Source organism: Amblyraja radiata, chromosome 3 (assembly GCF_010909765.2).
Source record: "Amblyraja radiata isolate CabotCenter1 chromosome 3, sAmbRad1.1.pri, whole genome shotgun sequence".
Classification (NCBI taxonomy): domain Eukaryota; kingdom Metazoa; phylum Chordata; class Chondrichthyes; order Rajiformes; family Rajidae; genus Amblyraja; species Amblyraja radiata.
The window spans coordinates 82,220,176-82,229,154 of record NC_045958.1 but is presented as its reverse complement, the minus strand read 5'-3'; positions in this window follow the sequence as shown (position 1 = coordinate 82,229,154).

Genomic DNA, 8,979 nt, shown 5'->3' with positions numbered 1-8,979 from the left:
CGAGGCAGGAGAAGGAGGCTGGTGTGTGCGGGGCACAGAGAGCTGAGAGGGCAGTGTCCGGGACATGCGAGGAGTGACAGGGGCAGGAGGAGTTTCGGGCAGGGGGGAAGAGACAGGCAGTGAAAACGGATCTGCGGGAGGCGGAGCAGGCTCGTTGACAAGCAGCAGGTGCTGGCGGGACCGACGGTACACGGTGCCCTCGTAGTCAACCAGGTATGACCGGGGAGAGTCAGCATTGCCAACGACAACGGCCAGCCGGTAGTGACCGGAGGGGGACTGCATCCGGACAACCTGGCCCGGGAACAGACGGGGAAGGGGACGGGACGACTTGTCAAAGGAGCGCTTCTGGATGGCCTGCTTCTTGATGATGCGCTCCTTGACAGCGGCAGGGCTCCGGACCGTGGGCTTGAGGGATTGGTGAGAGACCGGGAGAGGAGGGCGAGTGGTGCGGGACATTAGGCGCTGGGCAGGCGAACCGAGTGCGGGGTCCCGGGAAATGTTGCGGAGGTTGAGGAGGGCAAGGTAGAAGTCAGAATGAGAAAGCCGACAATGTTCCAGCAGCTCCTTGGCGCTGCGGACAGCGCGCTCCGCAAGGCCATTGCTTTGCGGGTACTCAGGGCTGCTGGTGATGTGGCGAATGTTCCAACGGGCGGCGAAGGCACGGAACTCTGCGCTTGAAAACTGGCTGCCGTTGTCGGATTAGAGAGTCACCGGGGACCCAAAGATTGAAAAGTGGCGGCAAAGCTTCCCGATGACGGCAGCAGACGTGAGGGACGGCAGCTGGTCCACCTCGAACCAGCTGGAGTAGGAGTCCACCAGGACCAGGAAGTGTTTGCCACGCCATTCGAATATGTCAGTGGCGACAGCCATCCACGGCAACTCGGGAGCCGGCTGCTGCATGAGAGGTTGGCGCTGTTGATGAGGCAGGAGACTGCTGTAGGCAGCACAGGCGGAGGAGACCCTGTCCCGGATGTCCTGAGCCATGCCAGGCCAGTAAAACTGGCTTTGGGCCTGGGACAAAGTGGCCTCCACGCCGGGGTGGCCGTTGTGGGCGGTTTGAAAGTAATGATCCCGCAGCGCGGCCGGCACCACGACCTTGTGACCCTTCACCACCACGCCATTGTGCAGCACCAATTCATCCCGAACCAGGAAGTAGGGCACGGCACCAGCCGGCAGGGAAGAGCGTCGGTCAGGCCAGCCACGGCGGATGACGCCCGCAAGCTGTTGCAGGGCAGGATCAGCGGCAGTGTGTTTGACCAGGGACTGCATCTGCTGGGAAGGACCATGTTAACGTTCAGTACCATCAGGTCAGACGATTCGTATGGATGGCGGGCAACGGAAGGGTGCGGTGCACGGGACAATGTGTCGGCCACGAACATATCCTTGCCCTTGCGGTACACAATCTGGAACGTGAAACGTTGGAGCTGCAGCATCATTCGCTGCAAACGGGAAGAGGCAACATGGATGGGCTTGTTCAAGATAGAGACCAGCGGCTGGTGGTCAGTTTCAATGGTGAAGGTGTTGCCCAGAATGTAGTCCTTGAATTTGGAGCAGGCGAACACCACGGCAAGGAGCTCCTTCTCGATCTGAGCGTAGCGCTGATCAGCAGGGGTCATGGTGCGAGAAGCATAGGAAACAGGCAGCTGCTGGTCGTCATGGAACTGCAGGCAGGCGGCACCGAGGCCGAACTGAGATGCATCGCAAGTGAGGACAATTGACCTGTTTAGATCGAAGAACTTGAGAGTCGGGGTGCGTGCGAGCTTGGACTTCAGGGCCACGAATGCCTGTCATCACTGGAGCTAGAGAGCGAGCTGGAGGTGGGGAAGCTACAATTATACAGGAGACAATGGGGAGTGGTTAGTAGTGGTGAGGTCACTATGTTAAAGGAGCATGCACTGATCTACAATAATTAACAAGGGCTTTTACAAAGTTGAGCAGGTGGGCAAGTGGTGCAATTTGGAACCATTAACTCCTTCTATCCACAATAATCATTCAAAATGTTGAAGTTATGGATGGAAACACATGCATTTAAGCGGTAACATAGCAGGCATGCAACTCGGAACTCCTGTACATTTCACTGTTAATTAAAGATTGCACAAATTACATTGACACTTATTATTGGTGCTATTTTATGAAGTTATGTACAAATGTATACATTAATTAATTCAACAGATTTTATTAGTTACTTAATGAAGAGAGACGTGTAGCGATACCCCCACTTGTCTTCCACTTCAGATTATTGAGGTACTCTAATGGACTAAAATGAGGCTTTCACTTTTCATGTTTCAGATCTCTCATTGGAAATTTGAGTTGTGCAGACTGTCAGCAACTTGCTACAAATTGTACATGTTCTTATCTGTTTCTTATTGATCCAGATCTGTGACTCCACAAGCTCCAATGTCTTTATTTTGCCAGACTGTTTGTCTGATGTGTATTGCACCTTAACTTACTCCCATTAAAATGTGGTGAAACTGAAGCCAGTGTCATTAATCTCCTCCATTGGCTGCATATTCTCCCCACGGACTCGATCATCTTTTAGGTCTCTGCCTTGAGATTAATCAGTTTGTTTGCACCCTTTGGGTCCATTCCTTATAAACCTGCATCCAAACAATCATCTATTTCCACCTGTTGATATGTCCATATGCCGCTATAACCTTAATATCCTTTACTTTAAAACCTCAAGTCATTCATGCTGATTGCTGCACAAATAACAACTTATCCAAAATGCATTTATTCACATTTAATTGTACACAGAAGCTATTATAAACACAAGGAACTGCAGATGTTAGTTTACAAAAAAAAAAGATACAAAGTGCTGGAGTAATTCAGTGGATCATGCAGCATCTTTGGAGAATATGTAGAGACAACATTTTGGGTTGGGACCTTTCCTCATTCTGAATGTCCTGACCCGAAGCGTCGCCTATCCATTTTCTCCAGACCTGACCAGCTTTCTCCCTCTTTCCCCTCCCCTTCCCAGCTCTCCCACAGCCCACTGTCTCTGCCTCTTCCTTTCTTTTTCCCACCCCACCCCCACATCAGTCTGAAGAAGGGTTTTGACCGGAAACGTCACCTATTCCTTCGCTCCATAGATGCTGCCTCACCTGCTGAGTTTCTCCGGCATTTTTGTCTACCAGCTGAGTTACTCCAGCACTTTGTGCCTTTTTCTGAAGTTTTATGTATATGTTACCTGCCTTCACTGACCAGTATTGAATGCTGATTCCCCAGCATTTCTAATGCCATATTTCTGTTCTAGTCTTTAATTGAACTTAAAAAAACAAATTAATCCATTATCTAAATGGTGTCAAGTTGGGAAAAGGGGAAGTACAATGGGATCTGGGGATCCTTGTTCATCAGTCAATGAAAGTAAGCATGCAGGTACAGCAGGCAGTGAAGAAAGCTGATGGCATGTTGGCCTTCATAACAAGAGAAGTTGAGTATAGGAGTAAAGAGGTCCTTCTGCAATTGTACAGGGCCCTAGTGAGACCACACCTGGAGTATTGTGTGCAGTTTTGGTCTCTAAATTTGAGGAAGGACATTCTTGTTGTTGAGGGAGTGCAGCGTAGGTTCACAAGGTTAATTCCCGGGATGGTGGGACTGTCGTTTGCTGAGAGAATGGGGCGGCTGGGCTTGTATACTCTGGAATTTAGAAGGATGAGAGGATATCTTATTGAAACATATATGATTATTAAGGGTTTGGACACACTAGAGGCAGGAAACATGTTCCGATGTTGGGGGAAGTCCAGAAACAGGGGTCACAGTTTAAGAATAAGGGGTAAGCCATTAGAACGGAGATGAGGAAACACTTTTTCACCCAGAGTTGTGAGTTTGTGGAATTCTCTGCCTCAGAGGGCGGTGGAGGCCGGCTCTCTCTTTCAAGAGCGAGCTAGATAGGGCTCTTAAAGATAGCGGAGTCAGGGGATATGGGGAGAAGGCAAGAACGGGGTACTGATTGTAGATGATCAGCTATTATCACATTGAATGGCGGTGCTGGCTCGAAGGGCCGAATGGCCTACTCCTGCACCTATTGACTATTGTCTATTACCTCTCATACTATATTACCCCACTTATCTTCTCTGTTTCTTTGGTTGCTACATTTTAGCATTGTTGCAATCTGCCAACAATTTAATTATTCATACTTTGAAATCCTGCCCATGGTCCTTTTGCTCCATTTTAAATCTAAGTCTTTTGATCACCTCTTATTATTTGATGAAGCAATTATCATTTAATATTCCCTGCTGATGCACCTTGAAGTTCTTTTTTTGCATTCAAGGTGCCATAAATGACAAACTATTGTTAATGTAATAATTCTATCTTGCACTAGTGACATGATGTTTTCTAGCACAGTAAACCCTTGTTCTGATGGGCCACGGGTGGGGGTGGGGGGTGGGGGGGGGGGGGGGGGGTGGTGTGATGGTGTCTGTTAATGCCGATTGCCTGCTATAACTGAGTAAGGTATTATCATTGTATATATTTGCATCTGTGCTATTGTCTCACAGAGCAGGAAATGACCTTGAACTGAGCCTGAAGCCGAACACAATCTCCAGTCCAGTGATGCTTGGTCCAGACTGTCCATTTTGTCTATCAGTGCAGTATTTTATATCAGACACTGGGCACAGGGAGGGTCCAGCGAATGTTAGCGAATTACGAAGGATCCCCAATGATGGAAATTATCACCCCCTGGCATTGAGCCCGATCCCGGATTGCTTACGTTGCATTCAGCTCTTTCCTGAGAGACGAGGGTGGCTCTGAGAAGAACCGTAGGATTCAAGTCTTGACAAGATTCGCTTTTTAATTCCGCTTTGACCGCTCCTTCTTGGGTTTCACTGACTACGGATTCATCTGGGTTTTTGTCGACTTCTTTGCCATCTTCACCTTGTTGACGACAGCTGGGGAGGTGGTGGGAGCCAGTGCTTTAAGCATCAGGGAAGGCGGTGTGAGCTGAGGGTAGCGTGGGCAGCCGGGGCTATAACTGGCAGGGGAGGAGGTAGGAGCCACGGATGAAGTTGGCGACCATCGGTAGGTCTGCCCACTCTAACCAAAATCCATTGTGAAGAGGTCCGTTAAAACATGTGCGTACTATACTCTCTTCATTTAGATACATCTTTATAGCAATGTTACAAAACTTACCTTCAGCGACGCTGCAGTTCTGCCACTTAGCGGCTTTGAGGGGGGGGGGGGCGGGATTGAAATGTAATTTTCTCCTGCTTATCGGAGGCGGCTTTCCTCGGGCTGCTAAACCGCTGAAGAACAATCGATCAGACTTCCGTTCCCGATTTTTTAATTTATTTAATCGCGAGACAATTCAATAATTACATTAAAATAAAAGGCAACTTCTAACGCCCTCAATGCCTACAATAGGACGGATCGCATGAAGGGGACAAAACATAATGTAAATAGTTTATTTTACATATAAACTTGTTTCTCGGAATGGCTTTAATCTCATTTTCATTTGCGAAAATGTGATTTGGGCCCCATATGAACCGGCAGTGTTTTTCCTGCCGATATGGGGTTCAAATTCACCGCAAATGCAACGTTCCAATCGATCGCGTTCCAGAAAAACCCACTTGCAAGGATTTTAATACTCTTTTTTTTGGACAATCATGTCATAAGAGCATCTAAATCGTCTATATTTTGTGTTATTGTCTACCCATAGTCAATATTTTTAGACTAAATATCAGTTTTATTCCCATGTATTGTGCAAAAAAATTATAATTTTAATTATATTGAGTGGATGTTTCTAGATTAATTTATGGGAATTAAACATTAAATTCCTTCCATCTGGCATATAAATTCATGACAGTGAAATGTAAAAATCATGTTATATTGTGAATTCTTGTGTGAATGGGATTAGTTTGTTATTTGGATACTTAGGCTGTTTAAAAAAAATATCATTTTCTTAAGAAATGGAATCTACAGGACATTCTTAATGGGAAAGTAGTGGGCAGAAAGGCATGTCGTGCATGGTTTAACGAGCAAAATCTTGTAGTTTACAATGCCAAAATTGAAAAGTTGAGGAAAAACAAGGTGTACAGAGTTGCTTATTGGTTACAATCTGAGGATACTACTGATTATGATATGCCAATGTACCAGCTAGCAACTGATCTTCTCCATAAAGACTTGGTCTATTGCTAGAAATTGTAATTTATTTACCAATCTGTTATGGATTTACAGCATATAATACAATAATATTAAAGTTCTGATCTTGAGAATATCACATTTTTGAATTTTCAAGGCAGTCTGGTGTTTATTACTATTTCCGTCACAACGGTCAATTTTGTAATCAACTACAATTAGGTAATTAACTAATTATATGCTTTAATTTCAGGTCATCCAAGTAAGACATTTTATATTTGTTTCAGAATGCTTCGATCTATAATAACTGAAAATTTCATTCAGTTCTCTTGTTTTTAAGAAAGTTATGGGCTTTTGACTGGCCTCGATCACAGCTTTTGTGTAAAGTCAATGGAAAAGCAATAGGGAACAAGATGCTAATTTCTGAGTATGTAAATGGCCATAACATTTTTAATACTGAAGATATGAAAGTGAATTAGGTGTCAAATTAAACTTATTTTAATGCTTTATCTGATGGGATAAATTGCAGACTTGATTTTTACAATCTCAAAATTTTGTAACATTGCTAATCTCTACTCCAAATTCAAAAACAATTGGCAAAATGAAAACGTCAATGGAAATGATGGGGGAAGATTAGGAATGAAATCCAGAATGCTCATTAAATGAGGAGGTCCACATGAACATTTTCATCTGTGCCACTGGCACTGATGCTGCCAAAGATTAGCTGAAGATCATATACAGAGAATATTGTAAACCCGTACAAACCCAAATCCACATTTTTTACTGGTGATCTATAGTGGAATAATATCCCTTATACCTATCTTAGTTTACCTTCCTCATGTAATCACTTTGTTGGCAATCCAGGAGATTAGTGGACTCTTGACATGAGATCATAAAGGGCCTCTTGCATTCCTTGAGGTACCACCTGTTCTACTTACAGTTCCTCATAGAAAGGCAAAAAGCTTAAGCAAACCCAGTTTTATTGTGACAAAGACATATTTCTCATCTCCTGTACAATCACACATTTGCACAGCAAGAAGAGCCTGAGGCACACGAGGGACACAAGTCCATTAAAACAGATGGTAGTTGGCCACCACTGGGAACTGGAGAAATAGCTTCTCATTCTTGCAGTGGGCTCGTTCAAAACGAACTGCAGTAGAAATCCAGTCGTGATTATGAAGAGTGGCAATGCTAACGCTCAGAAATACTGCGGTGCAGCATTATCCACAGGGATAATCATTCTCCAGAAACCAAGATCCTACAAATATTCTCAATCCCTTGGTTTTTATTGTTCTTAATCACCCTCGAAAACTTGATGTAGCAGTGAATTCTTCCCTGAGTGCCATGTTGTCAAAATGTATGCATTCTGAAATAACATTGCAAAATGTACACCTTTGGAGAATTAGTTGGAGGCAATAAAGAGCGGAACATTAACCATCATTGGAACTGAAAGTAAATTCCATAAATATGATGCCAGTGCTGTTCTCCCAGGAGTCTTCTCCACAACCAAAGCAAATGGTATGCAACTACAAACCCTGCAGACAGATCAGGCAGCACTGATGATCCACAGCAGTTCCAAGTTAGCGATTTGTGGGGAATAAAAATGTTAAAGTACTGGTAGTTTACAAAGAATGGATCTATCAGATGAAGCAAATAGAAAACTGCTGGAGGTATTCAGTGGGTTAATCAACATAACCTATTGAGTTTCTCCAGCAGTTTTTTGCTACAGATTCCAGCATTTGCAGTCTTTTACGTGCCGCTATCCCAGAAGATGTGTGCAATGGAGATTTAAATCCAGGTTGTGATATCTCGTGATGATTGACCACATTGTAAATGTAGTTGCCAGATTGACAGCTGTCTAATGAGAGGAAGCTTAAGTTGCAAGAAAGACTATTCACAATTCATTACATTGAATAATTTGTAACAAAATTAAAGTTAATGTTTGTTAAGTTGTTCTTTTTTTTGTGCATTTTCCTGTATGTGGCGGATTATAACCAAAGATCATAATGCGGAGCAAGATACTCCACTCGGCGAAAAAGCCGTAGTACGTCATGGGTAATCTTCCGATCAATTATTTTAGGATAAGCCTTTCCAGAGGACATGCTAATTTTTACTTCGCCCTTTTTCAAAATATAGAATTTTGAATTGGCATTTGATTGGTACAAGGAGACTACAAAGCTCGTAATATCTATTTTTTTACACACTGTAACTTTCTACATTGCTACATTTTGGGTATGTATGTGGCAATTATGGCCCATGGAATTTTCTCCCACACTACTAGTTATATTCGTAACAACATATTTAAATACACGTGAAATTTTCAATCTTTCCGAACCCTTTAAAAAATGTCTGAAGAAGGGACCCGACCCTAAATGTCGCCTAGTCATACCCTCCATAGATAGACACAAAATGCTGGAGTAACTTAGCGGGACAGGCCGCATCTCTGGAGAGAAGGAGTAGGTGATGTTTTAGGTCGAGACCCTTCTTCGGACACTCCAGAGATCCAGCCTGACCTGCTGAGTTCTCCAGCACTTTATGTTTTGCTCTTAAAATACATTTGTGGTCCGCTGAAGAAACTACACGATAGACCACTCTAGAAGTGTAAGTTTTCCTGTACACTTCATACAGTAGAACACATCATAATACACCCTGAGTGAATAAATCGGGTTAGATTATTTTCTTACTCTGTTGTCTAGAATCTATCGATACCCACCCTATGTACCTTATATCAGCTTTATTGTGTGAAACGTTCATAAATGTGGTGGCGCAGATATCATTTACAATTATCCATAGTGTTTATAGGTGTGTGTTTTCAATAGCCACGGTTTCCAACTCCGACCAGATGTCACATCAGTGAATGAAAACCAGGATTTAAATATGTGCATCATACATATTGTAAAAGGGAAA